This window comes from Nicotiana tabacum, chromosome 5 (genome assembly GCF_000715075.1).
Source record: "Nicotiana tabacum cultivar K326 chromosome 5, ASM71507v2, whole genome shotgun sequence".
NCBI classification, from domain to species: domain Eukaryota; kingdom Viridiplantae; phylum Streptophyta; class Magnoliopsida; order Solanales; family Solanaceae; genus Nicotiana; species Nicotiana tabacum.
Window position 1 is genome coordinate 110,711,679 of NC_134084.1, and position 10,871 is coordinate 110,722,549.

The following is a 10,871-nucleotide window of genomic DNA, read 5'->3' on the forward strand; positions in this document are numbered from 1 at the left end:
TGAGAAAAATTGTTTTCTGAAAATATTTAAGGAAAATGGAAATGAAATTTGATTAGAAAGTGATGATATCGGGCCCGTATTTTAGTTCTGGTGCCTGGTACAGGTCTTATATATGGTTTAAGCACTTTCTGTAAAGTTTGGTTGAAAACGGATGTCATTTGATGTGTTTCGGACTCAAAATGGAAAATTTGATGTTTTATGAAATTTGAAAGAATTCTTGATTTTAAAGCTTAATTCATGGTATATGACGTTATTTTGGCGATTTGATCGCACGCTTAAGTTCGTAGGATGTCGTTGAGTTAGTGCATATGTTTGGTTAGGAGCCCCGAGGGCTCGGGAGTGTTTCGGAGGTGTCTCAGAGTGATTTCGGACTTAGGAAAATTTGGAGAAAAATTGCAGAAATAGTACCCAGTGAACAGTACCGTGAACAGTAACCGCGCGGGGTGAACAATGATCTGTGAACAGTACCCCTGTGAACAGTGCCGTGTACAGTAACCCTCGTGAACAGTAAACCCGTGAACAGTACCGGACAGAATGTTAAGTTCGGGAGATTTTCCATTTTTAACGATTTGGAGCTCGGATAAGACGATTTTTCGGGAGATTTTCGGAGAGAACAACGGGGTAAGTATTCTTAACTCAATTTTGGTTAGATTACTCGAATGTATTACAAGTTTTGGCATTAAATCCGTGAATTTAGCGGGAAAAGTTAGAAACCCTCTCGGATAGAATTGAGAATTTGAGGGTCAAAATGTTGTGGGAATTTGATAATTTTGGTATGGTTAGACTCGTGGAGAGATAAGGAACCCGTTGATGTAAAAATTTCTGAATTTCGAGATGTGGGCCCGGGGCTCGGGTTTTTGCTAATTTCGAGAATTTTGGTATTTTTCGATTGTTTTGATTGGGCTTTGTTCCCTTATCATATTATGACATATTCCTTCTGATTTTGGATAGATTCGACGCACGTGGAGGCCAATTAGAGGAGCAAAGGCGTCGCGAGCTAAAGAAGTAGCCGGTTTGAGGTGAGTACTTGATGTAAATGATGTCCTGAGGGTTTGAAACCTCGGAATTTCACATCGTAAAGCTATATTGAGGTGACTTGCACGTTGGATAACGGGCGTGGGGTAGAGCACCATTGGGGATTGTGACATGGTCCGTCCCGAGAGATGTTTTTCCCGTGTTTTCTACTTGAACTAAATTGAGAATCATCCTTACGTGGATTTAATTGTTACATTTGGGCTTCTTGCCAATTATTTGAATCCTTCAGGGATTGACATCACTGTTTTCACATACATGCATATCATTTGATCTCAGTCCAAGGTTTTAAATACTGTTTTGCAAACTCAGCCATCTTTCTAAGATTTGAAAACTTAAATGATATTTCTAAATGATATTTCGGGCTGAGAACTACTGTTTTACAAATGCCCAAGGGGCTTATTATGATTTCTGGACTGAGCATGGATCGGGCTGCGCGCCGCAGCAGTGTTACATTGATATTGAGGCTGAGAGCCTGGTTGATTACATTGATATTGAGGCCGAGGGCCTGGTTGATTACATTGATATTGAGGCTGAGGGCCTGGTTAATTACATTGATATTGAGGCCGAGAGCCTGTGTGATTATACTGATATTGATATGAGGCCGAGGGCCTAGATTTGATGCCACGAGATGGCTTGATATTGCGCTTGGGCTGTAGGAGCCCCTCCGGAGTTTGTACACACCCCCAGTGAGCGCCGTCGATGATTAATAAATATGGATGGCTCGGGCTGCACGCCGCAGTGGGTACTAGAGGGTACCGTCATATGCATTGCATTGCACTCATGCATTTATTCCTCATCTGCATTATCCGCCATAATAATTATGTGCTCTTATTTCATTGACTGGTTGCTTCATACTGTTCTGAGCCTGAGGGGCTAATACTGTTCTGAGATACTAAGCCCGAGGGGCTGATACTATTCTGAGATACTGAGCCCGAGGGGCTGATACTGTTCTGAGATACTGAGCCCGAGGGGTAGATTTCTACTTATTATTTTGATACTGAGCCCGAGGGGCAGATTTCTACTTATTATTTTGATACTGAGCCCGAGGGGCAGATTTCTACTCGTTATTTTACTGCCAAATTACCTGTTTTACTGGTTTAAAAGAAATTTCACATGATGTTTCACTGAATTGTTATTTTAAATGATTTCACTGCTTCTGTATAGAGTGTTGTGTGCCTTAACGTGTTTTCTTACCTTCAGTTATTATTTATATTTATTACTCACTGGGTCGGAGTACTCACATTACTCCCTGCACCATGTGTGCAGGTACAGGTATTCCTGAGGCATAGAGCAAGGTTTTTGCTGTTCAGTTTTCATCGGAGTTATCAAGGTAGCTGCATGGCGTTCACAGCCTTGATCTCTCCCATCTATCTCTATCCCTTTATCCCGCATTTTTCCTAGACAGATTTGTAATAGGTGGATATTCTGTATTAGAGGCTCATGTTCGTGACACCGGATTCTATTGAGCTATGTTGTGGTATTCTAATTGAACTTCCGCAGATTTTATTATTATTTATAAACTTGAAAGTAATGACTTAGTAAATTCTCTGTGATATTTATCTAAAATTTGAATAAGAATTTGGGGTAATGTTGTTGAAAGGTCGGGCTTGCCTAGCAGTGTGTTGGGCGCCATCATGACCGGGGTTGGGGTTGTGACAAGTTGGTATCAGAGCCTAGGTTAATTGGTCTCGCGAGTCATAAGCCGATTTAGTAGAGTCTCGCGGATCGGTACGGAGACGTCTGTATTTATCCTCGAGAGGCTGCAGAACCTTTAGGAAAACTTCACATTCTTAAATTCTTATCGTGCGTCCTTGATTCATCTTGAAAAGAAACTTTTGAAATTCCTTCCATGCATTCGTACGCGCGCATGAGCGCTCAGTATCAGATGTGCCTCGATGGCTTGTAATTCCCCGATCGAGGGGCGAGATACGATCTCTATAAATTGATGTTGGGCTAGTCTGAAGGACTTGAGGCCGGATCTTTACCTATGGCTTGAGCACTGAGGTGCTGATTGTGTGAGCAAGTATTTTGAACTTATATGTTCGGTATTGTCCCTATTAGTGGAAGTGACGGTTGAGTAACTATGTGATGAGTATGTTAGTGCTGCGAGATGTATTCATATGATTTAAAAATGACAAGAAGGGTCTGCTGGAAGATAGAAGAACTATTAGATGCTTGAATTCCATCTTGATTCGAGGTATAGGCCCGAGTTATAGGCGTTTGAAGAATCTTTTCATGTTTCCCAGTTGTGAGTGGAAAAAAAAATCATATTGCGGTATGAGTTCAGACTCAGGAAGACTAAGTGACTGCGTATAGTTTATGATGGTGGAAGGCATACATAAATGTTAGTTAAGGCGAAGCAGGTGGGTTATCCCCTGCGAAGAATTTTTGGGGTTGTGTGATCCTTATGTGTCCGTTAGAAGATCTCATTTACCAGTGAAGTATAAGTATTGAAATTTGAATGTGGGACGCTTAAGAGAGTGGGTTTAATTGTTATGAGAGTAAATGCGAGATTTGTAAAAGATATGAAGTACCAGATGGTCTGTGTGCCACGAGCTTATGAAGGTTTGAGTTTAATCTCACTATGGTATTATGGCATCAATAGAGTATAAGCGTTATGAGTTATTGAGTGTGTGTTGATCTATGGCTTCGAGCCAAGTGGGGGAGATGCTATTGATTAGGCAATTGCATGGTTAGGCGCTATGTTGGTTCTAGTTTGAGGCGTACCGGTGAATCAGTTATGGCTTGCCGAAATTGAGACCGAGGATGACTCGATTAGAGGAATTTTTTTTTGACAAAGGTTATATTATGCTTAAAAAAAAATCACAGAATGTCTAGAGTGTTGTTGGTAAAGAATGCTCGGCGCATAGAGTAGGAAGTTGCTTGGTTGTATTGGGATGAGGATTTCATTTTGCGGTATCGGAGTATCAATGAGGCATGGGTGGTTCTGTTCGTTAGGTCAGGTGAGTTGCAGTTTGAATAAGAGTGAATGACTTTCAAGAATGGTTCTAATGTGTTCGAGATTCTACAGGGAACAATCGGGTATCTTAAGGTTGTGTATGTGGTTAGAGACTGTATTTTCATTGGAAGAGGTTAAGACTTGTGGCATTTTTATGTTAATTATGGGATTCTATGTATCAGTATCAGGAAAGTAAAGGTAACTGATTTAGATTCGCAGGAAGTTCTTCAGAGTAAAGTATTCTGGAATGTGGTGTTTCTGGGAATATTTGAAAGAGTATTCAGCGGCTTATGGGTCTTAGATAGTGTGGTCTTGTACTCGGGTCTCATGTAGTGAGCCTGGGTTGAGGAATTGTGGTGCTACAGTAAGAGGGAATATCAAGTTGAAAATGAATCAGAAGGGAAACTAGATAGATGGAATAGCTTGATAGTAGACCGAATCAGTATGGTAAGGATATGATTAACTCCTTGTGCGTGTTCGAGGTAATGAGCTCTTACAAGTATTTTGCAGCAATGCTCTTGGGTTTTGATGGCTTGCTTAGCTTGGCCGAGTTAGAAGGATTCAGTCCTGGTAGGTCTGATTTGCGCAAAGAGAATTCGGAGAGTTCTTGATGGTTTTTACCGCGGTTTGGAGATGTATATTTTCTATGGGCATGCGGAGCATGGGATGTGTAGTGACTTTTCTTCTAGATGGGACCAATGGAAAGTTCTTGATTAGTTGAGTACATAAATTCGTGTGGCTCGGAAGGGACATGAAGTTCTCATGTTATACCAGGATGGTATGGTATGTGCGGTATGTAGTGGAGGATCGAGATTTGCGTGTGTAGAGTTACAGTTCAGTTCCGAAAGGAAGTTCATAAAACTCTTAGGTAGCGGGTAGCCTCAGATGGTTAAGGGAATGATATTTCTAATTAGAAGTGATTTGACAATAGTATATGTTCAGAAAAAGGGTAACATGGTAAAGTGGATGGCACTTCGGTAGTATTACGGCACTTTCTGGCTAGATTGACCGCTGATATTCGAGTTTGCTTGGTGGCACAGAAGAATGTTTTTGTATCTCTCGTGAAGTGATTGGGTACTAGAGGTGAGTTATATATGAGGGTGGCGGAATTGGGATCAGATATGGTAATTCATGTGTTTTATGGACTTGGAGACTAGGAGTTCTCATATACAGGTTAGATTGTGGTTATGGATGGCAAAATGTGAGTAAGTTAGTCAGATATTAGTATGTGCTATGATTCAGTCATTGTAGACCTTCGAAGGATTATTTATCGGTTGTGTGTAACTGGAGTTGATGTATGGTCCATTGGTAGACCAATATGGGATATGTGTCCGGCTTCGAGACGGTTTTGTTGACTTCGAGTTGCTATTGGCGGAGGATGTTATAATCAGAAAAGATAACAAAAGTTCCTACCATTATTGCATATGATCATTAACCGAATTAAGTATGATAACTTGACCCCAAAAAAAAGATAAATTTCTTTTTTTATTTTAATTCAAATTTAACAACTTTATCTATAAATTCAAAATTATTCTTTAATTCAAATTCAGTTATATATATAAATTTCTTTTTTTTTTTAATTCAAAATTAAAAACTTTATCTATAAATTCAAAATTATTCTTTAATTTAAATTCAGTTATATATATATATGACTAACATAGTCAAATATAAAATAAAGTTACCATATATTATTTGCATTTATTAGCTTGCCACTTGGCTTAACCACAATGCAATTATAATATATGGTAACTTTCTTGCTTTAATATATATATATATAGAATAGATTTAGATAGATATTACAATTTTTATAATTTCCCCCCTTTTTCCCTTATTATTATTATTGCATATTAAATAATTCCCTTGAGGTCCTCTTAGCAACCTCCAAAATAAGACTAGACACATTACATATTATATTCGGTTAATTGGATGTTAATAAACTCTTTTTACCGAATTAATCGACAAATTATTTATTAGAATTAGAGCACGTAGTTCTCTAGTATTATACTATGATATATAAATTATTTGTAAAGAATATTCTATTTTCTCCAATAGTGTCATCAGAGAATTCAGAGTATTGCTTTAAAGATCATTCTTGTTCATGGAAAAAATAGCTAGGCTAATTTTTTCCCAATTGAGAAAATTTGTTGATTATCATCCTAGACACTTAATTTTCAAAAATATTTTGCAATTTCGAATAATGTGTAATACTTTATTTCAATGGTATTTTCTCTCTCTTTTAATTTAAAGAGCTTGAGCAATCCTTTAAGTTTATGATCTTCTACAAAGCTTTGTTAGCATTAAGGGAATAAAATACTCATATATTAAGAACTTTAAAAACCTAGATTTTTCTAAGAGTAACTATTGTGAATTTAACTAAAAATGTACATGTTTTATGAAAGCTAAAGATAATGCGAACATGTCTTATGTCCACTAAGTAGGACATAATATTATTTACACTAACTACTACATATTGGAAAAGAATATGTTATTAAATTATGATCCTTTTTTAATTTACTGAAATCATGCAGCACGATTGGCCATAGTTTATTCAACAATAATTGGCACAGAATTTTCAAAAACTATTGTTATATTTAAGTGAATTGGTAGTGATTACAAGATGGAGAAAGACGTATTAAAAAATTAGATGGAAATTTCTGGGTAAGTATCTAAAAAACTTGCATGTTATTCATGCAACTTATACTATAAAATTAATAATAGTTAGTATAATATTTTAATTTTGTATTAGTAGGAGCGAATAGTTTCAGACAACACATAAATAGAAAATCAAATACATTCATGACTAGTTAGTTAAGCATATATAAGCTCTAAAAGAAGGAAAAAAGAAGATGAAAAATCAAATAATCTATAAAAAGGTGCACTAAACAAGCGAAAGCTATGTTATTTAAGAAAAATAATATAAAAATTTACACGAAACTTAAAACTTTAAATTAAACGTCAATCTATCTAATACTAATTGTCCGTGCAATATGAACTTCTCGGAATTCAATTCCGACCGTGCACAAAAGTCATAATACTTGAAGTGAAGCTGCTCATGACCTCAAATTGCTGAACGACACACTAGAGCTCAAAACGACCGGTCGTTACAAAGAGTTTGTGGGAGATTGTCAAATAAAGAAATATCACTTAAGAACTATATATGGAATTCCATTTATTGAAATTAAATTGAAATAAGAATTCTTTTTAAAAAAATAAAGTTCAATCATTCTACTAATATTTTCTAACTGTAATTTTTTATTTGGAAAGTAAAGAATTTTGATATCAATAGTATTTTAATTCCTTTTCTAATATTGAGTGAGAACTGAGAAGAATATCCTACCGTAATTTAATGTATAATTTTAATTTATTGTAAAAATTCAATATTTTTTAATGAGTTGAAGATAAATATATTTTAAGCTTTTAACCTAAAGTTCAGAATGTATCATCTATATTTAATAATTTATTTATTTCATAATGGATAATCCAAAGTGTCTGTTTAAACTAAGTTTTCAGAATTTTAAACAAGTATACAATAAAAATAATTTTTTAAAGGCTAAAATATAAAATCTATATTTATATATCTATATATATATTAAAGCAAGAAAGTTTGCATTGTAGTTAAGCCAAATGGCAAGCTACTATAAAGCCACTTAGCAATCTTAAATTTAAGATTGTGGGAGATTATCAAATAATAAAATATCACTTAAGAACTATATATGGAATTCCATTTATTGAAATTAAATTGAAATAAGAATTCTTTTTAAAAAATAAAGTTCAATCATTCTACTAATATTTTCTAACTGTAATTTTTTATTTGGAAAGTAAAGAATTTTGATACCAATAGTATTTTGATTCCTTTTCTAATATCGAGTGAGAAGAATATATCCTATCGTAATTTAATGTGTAATTTTAATTTATTGTAAAAATTCAATACTTTTTAATGAGTTGAAGATAAATATATTTTAAGCTTTTAACCTAAAGTTCATAATGTATCTATATTTAATAATTTATTTATTTCATAATGGATAATCCAACGTGTCTATTTTAGACTAAGTTTTCTGAATTTTAAACAAGTATACAATAGATAATTTTTAAATTGCTAAAATATCAAATGAAGATAATAAATAAATGGTGCTCAAAAATACTATTGATAAATTTAAATATTAATTTGAGTAGTAGAATAAAAACTAAATGAATATAATTTTTATTACAAGAAAAAGAAAAACTAAATTCATCTATTAATGGGAGTTGTGGACTATATATGAACAACTCTAAGTTATGGGTAATGCAATAACATGAACAAGGAATCAAAAAAAGAAGAAAAAATATGCAATTAAATAATTTCAGTAGCAGATGTATATGTAATGATAAGACTTTTTGATCTTTGAGAAGAGAAAGCTTTTAAAATGTTAATGATCTAGGTCATACTATATAAATATGATACACGTACTTAAAACCATTATAATAGATAAAACTAAAAAAATATAAACAATTGACATAATTCCGAGAAACAAATTTTAAAAAATTAAATATAACTAACAACAACAACAACAACCCAGTATAATCCCACTTAGTGGGGTCTGGGGAGGGTAGTTTGTACGCAGACCTTACCCCTACCCTGGGGTAGAGAGGCTGTTTCCAAATAGACCCCCGACATCCTTCCCTCCAAGAACTTCCCACCTTAACTAAAATTATTATATAGTTAATTTAAATGGAAATTTAAAGCCAAACTTCCATATAAATGAAATAATTATATAAAATTTTATAGTAGAGGGAATAATATGGGGGGAGGGGGTATAAAGATAGTGTGGGTAAATTAATACTTTTAATTAATTTAAAAATAAATCTATATCTCTCGCTCAATTAGCATTTTCAGTTTTGAGAATCAAGACGTGTGATGTATGTCGTTTGGAGTCGAATACTTTTAAAATGATTCTCAGAAAGAGAATGGTCACATAAATATAGTTCGATTCTATCAATGTTTAAAGCAACTCCAATAATGTTGGAAGGGAATTGATCAACCATAAAATTACACAAGAATAAAGGAACTAATGACATACATTTCTGTAGGGATAATGTTTTAAACTATGAATCAACTCAGACATTGGCTGAACAAATGTCAATTGTGTTGCCTTACGGTAAAATTAATTATCCAATTCTTTATAATTTATTTTATATCTCAATTGTTTGGAAGTAATACATACATTTTTTTTATTTTTCTATTAGTGCTAACAGTTGCTATGCTAAATAGATAAGGGAGGATAGATTCTTCTCTAATGGCTTAGGTATGGACAATAACTTTTTAGCCCGTTGTTAATATTTATGTTCTCTCAAATTGTATGAGCTAATTGATTGAGCAAACGATGGGGTCGACATATATATATCTGTATGTGTGTGTGTGTGTGTCAATTAGAATGAAATAGATTTGCATAGGGTAAACACATAGATGAATATAATTGCACTATTTGGAATTGCTATTTACACAAAATAAAATGAATTACAAAAATCATAAGGTAAGATTCATTTAGTTAAGAATTACATGTAAGAACTCATTTTTTTTTTAGTACATGTGCATCATAGAAGAAAAATATTTTGAAGTAGGTTAATATTTACTTAATTATAATATATTAATCTTAATTATATCCCAAAGGTATCATTTAAATTGTTAAAAATAAAATGACTTTAATTGTGTGGTTAAAATTGAGTTAACTGGCAAAATTATTGAGTAAATTGCGATCCAACTATTTTATAAGCTGGTAACTCTCAAAAGTTAGAATATATTGGTTGTTAATAAATTATCATGTATGTATATATTTATTTGTCATTGTATAATTTTCGGTTGGTAGAAGTTGATGTTGATACGTTATATTTTTATAATTTAAATTAAGATATTACTAAATGTATTTTTATTTGTTATTACTCTATTTAGTATGACTTCACCCAATTTTAATATAGATGAGATAATTTGACTTGACACGAAATTTAAGAACGAAAAAGAAAACTTTTGAAACTTATGATTCTAACAGTTTTGTGGGGCCATGATATTTGTATGTGTGTAAAAACTTCTCATAATATGTAAAATGAGTAAAATAAAAAGTTTAAAGTTGAATTATTTTCAAATACATAAATGTGTCATTCTTTTGGAACAGACTAATAAGAAAAATATTTTATGTAAATTGAAAGAGAATGAGTATTTATTTTTGAATCATATTGTATTTTTATTTGTTTGTATCACCGACTGCATATGAGGTTATAATATTTAAGTTTATGTTAATAGTTATTCATATAATTTGTTCTTTTTAATTTATAGAATTTAGGAGGATCATAATATTATCCGCACATTGTGCGGATAGTAATACTAGTATCTAGTAAATCTGCAGCTTTCCTGATCGAGCTACTGTTGCTTCTATGCAATCGAGAAATATGATTGGTGTTAAAACATTTTAAATCTTACCCCCACCAAAAAACAGTTCACAAAAAGAAATGAAACTGTTACACAAATATTCGGCCAAATTTAATATTTACTAACATATGAAGTGCCGTGTTGAGACAAAATATACTTGGCTTATATGATATGTAGTTCACAGTAAGTAGGTAAAGTGGTTGGTGAGTCAGAAATTGTGTGACAAAGTGCATAAAAATGGGTAGAGAGTCAAATGAAAGGGAAGTGTACTTTGAGTTTATTCACAATAAATTTAATTCTCTACGAATAGTTGTCTAAGTTTTGGTCAAAAGGCTGTGGTTGGTGAAAAGGAACCATTTGAGGGATGTGTTGAGTGTGGGCTCAATAAGTTGGTAGGTAGTGACAAATTAAAGTAAAAATAGCACGGTATAACCAGTTTTCGGACTGGTCATTCAAAAATAGTCAGCGTTTACGAAG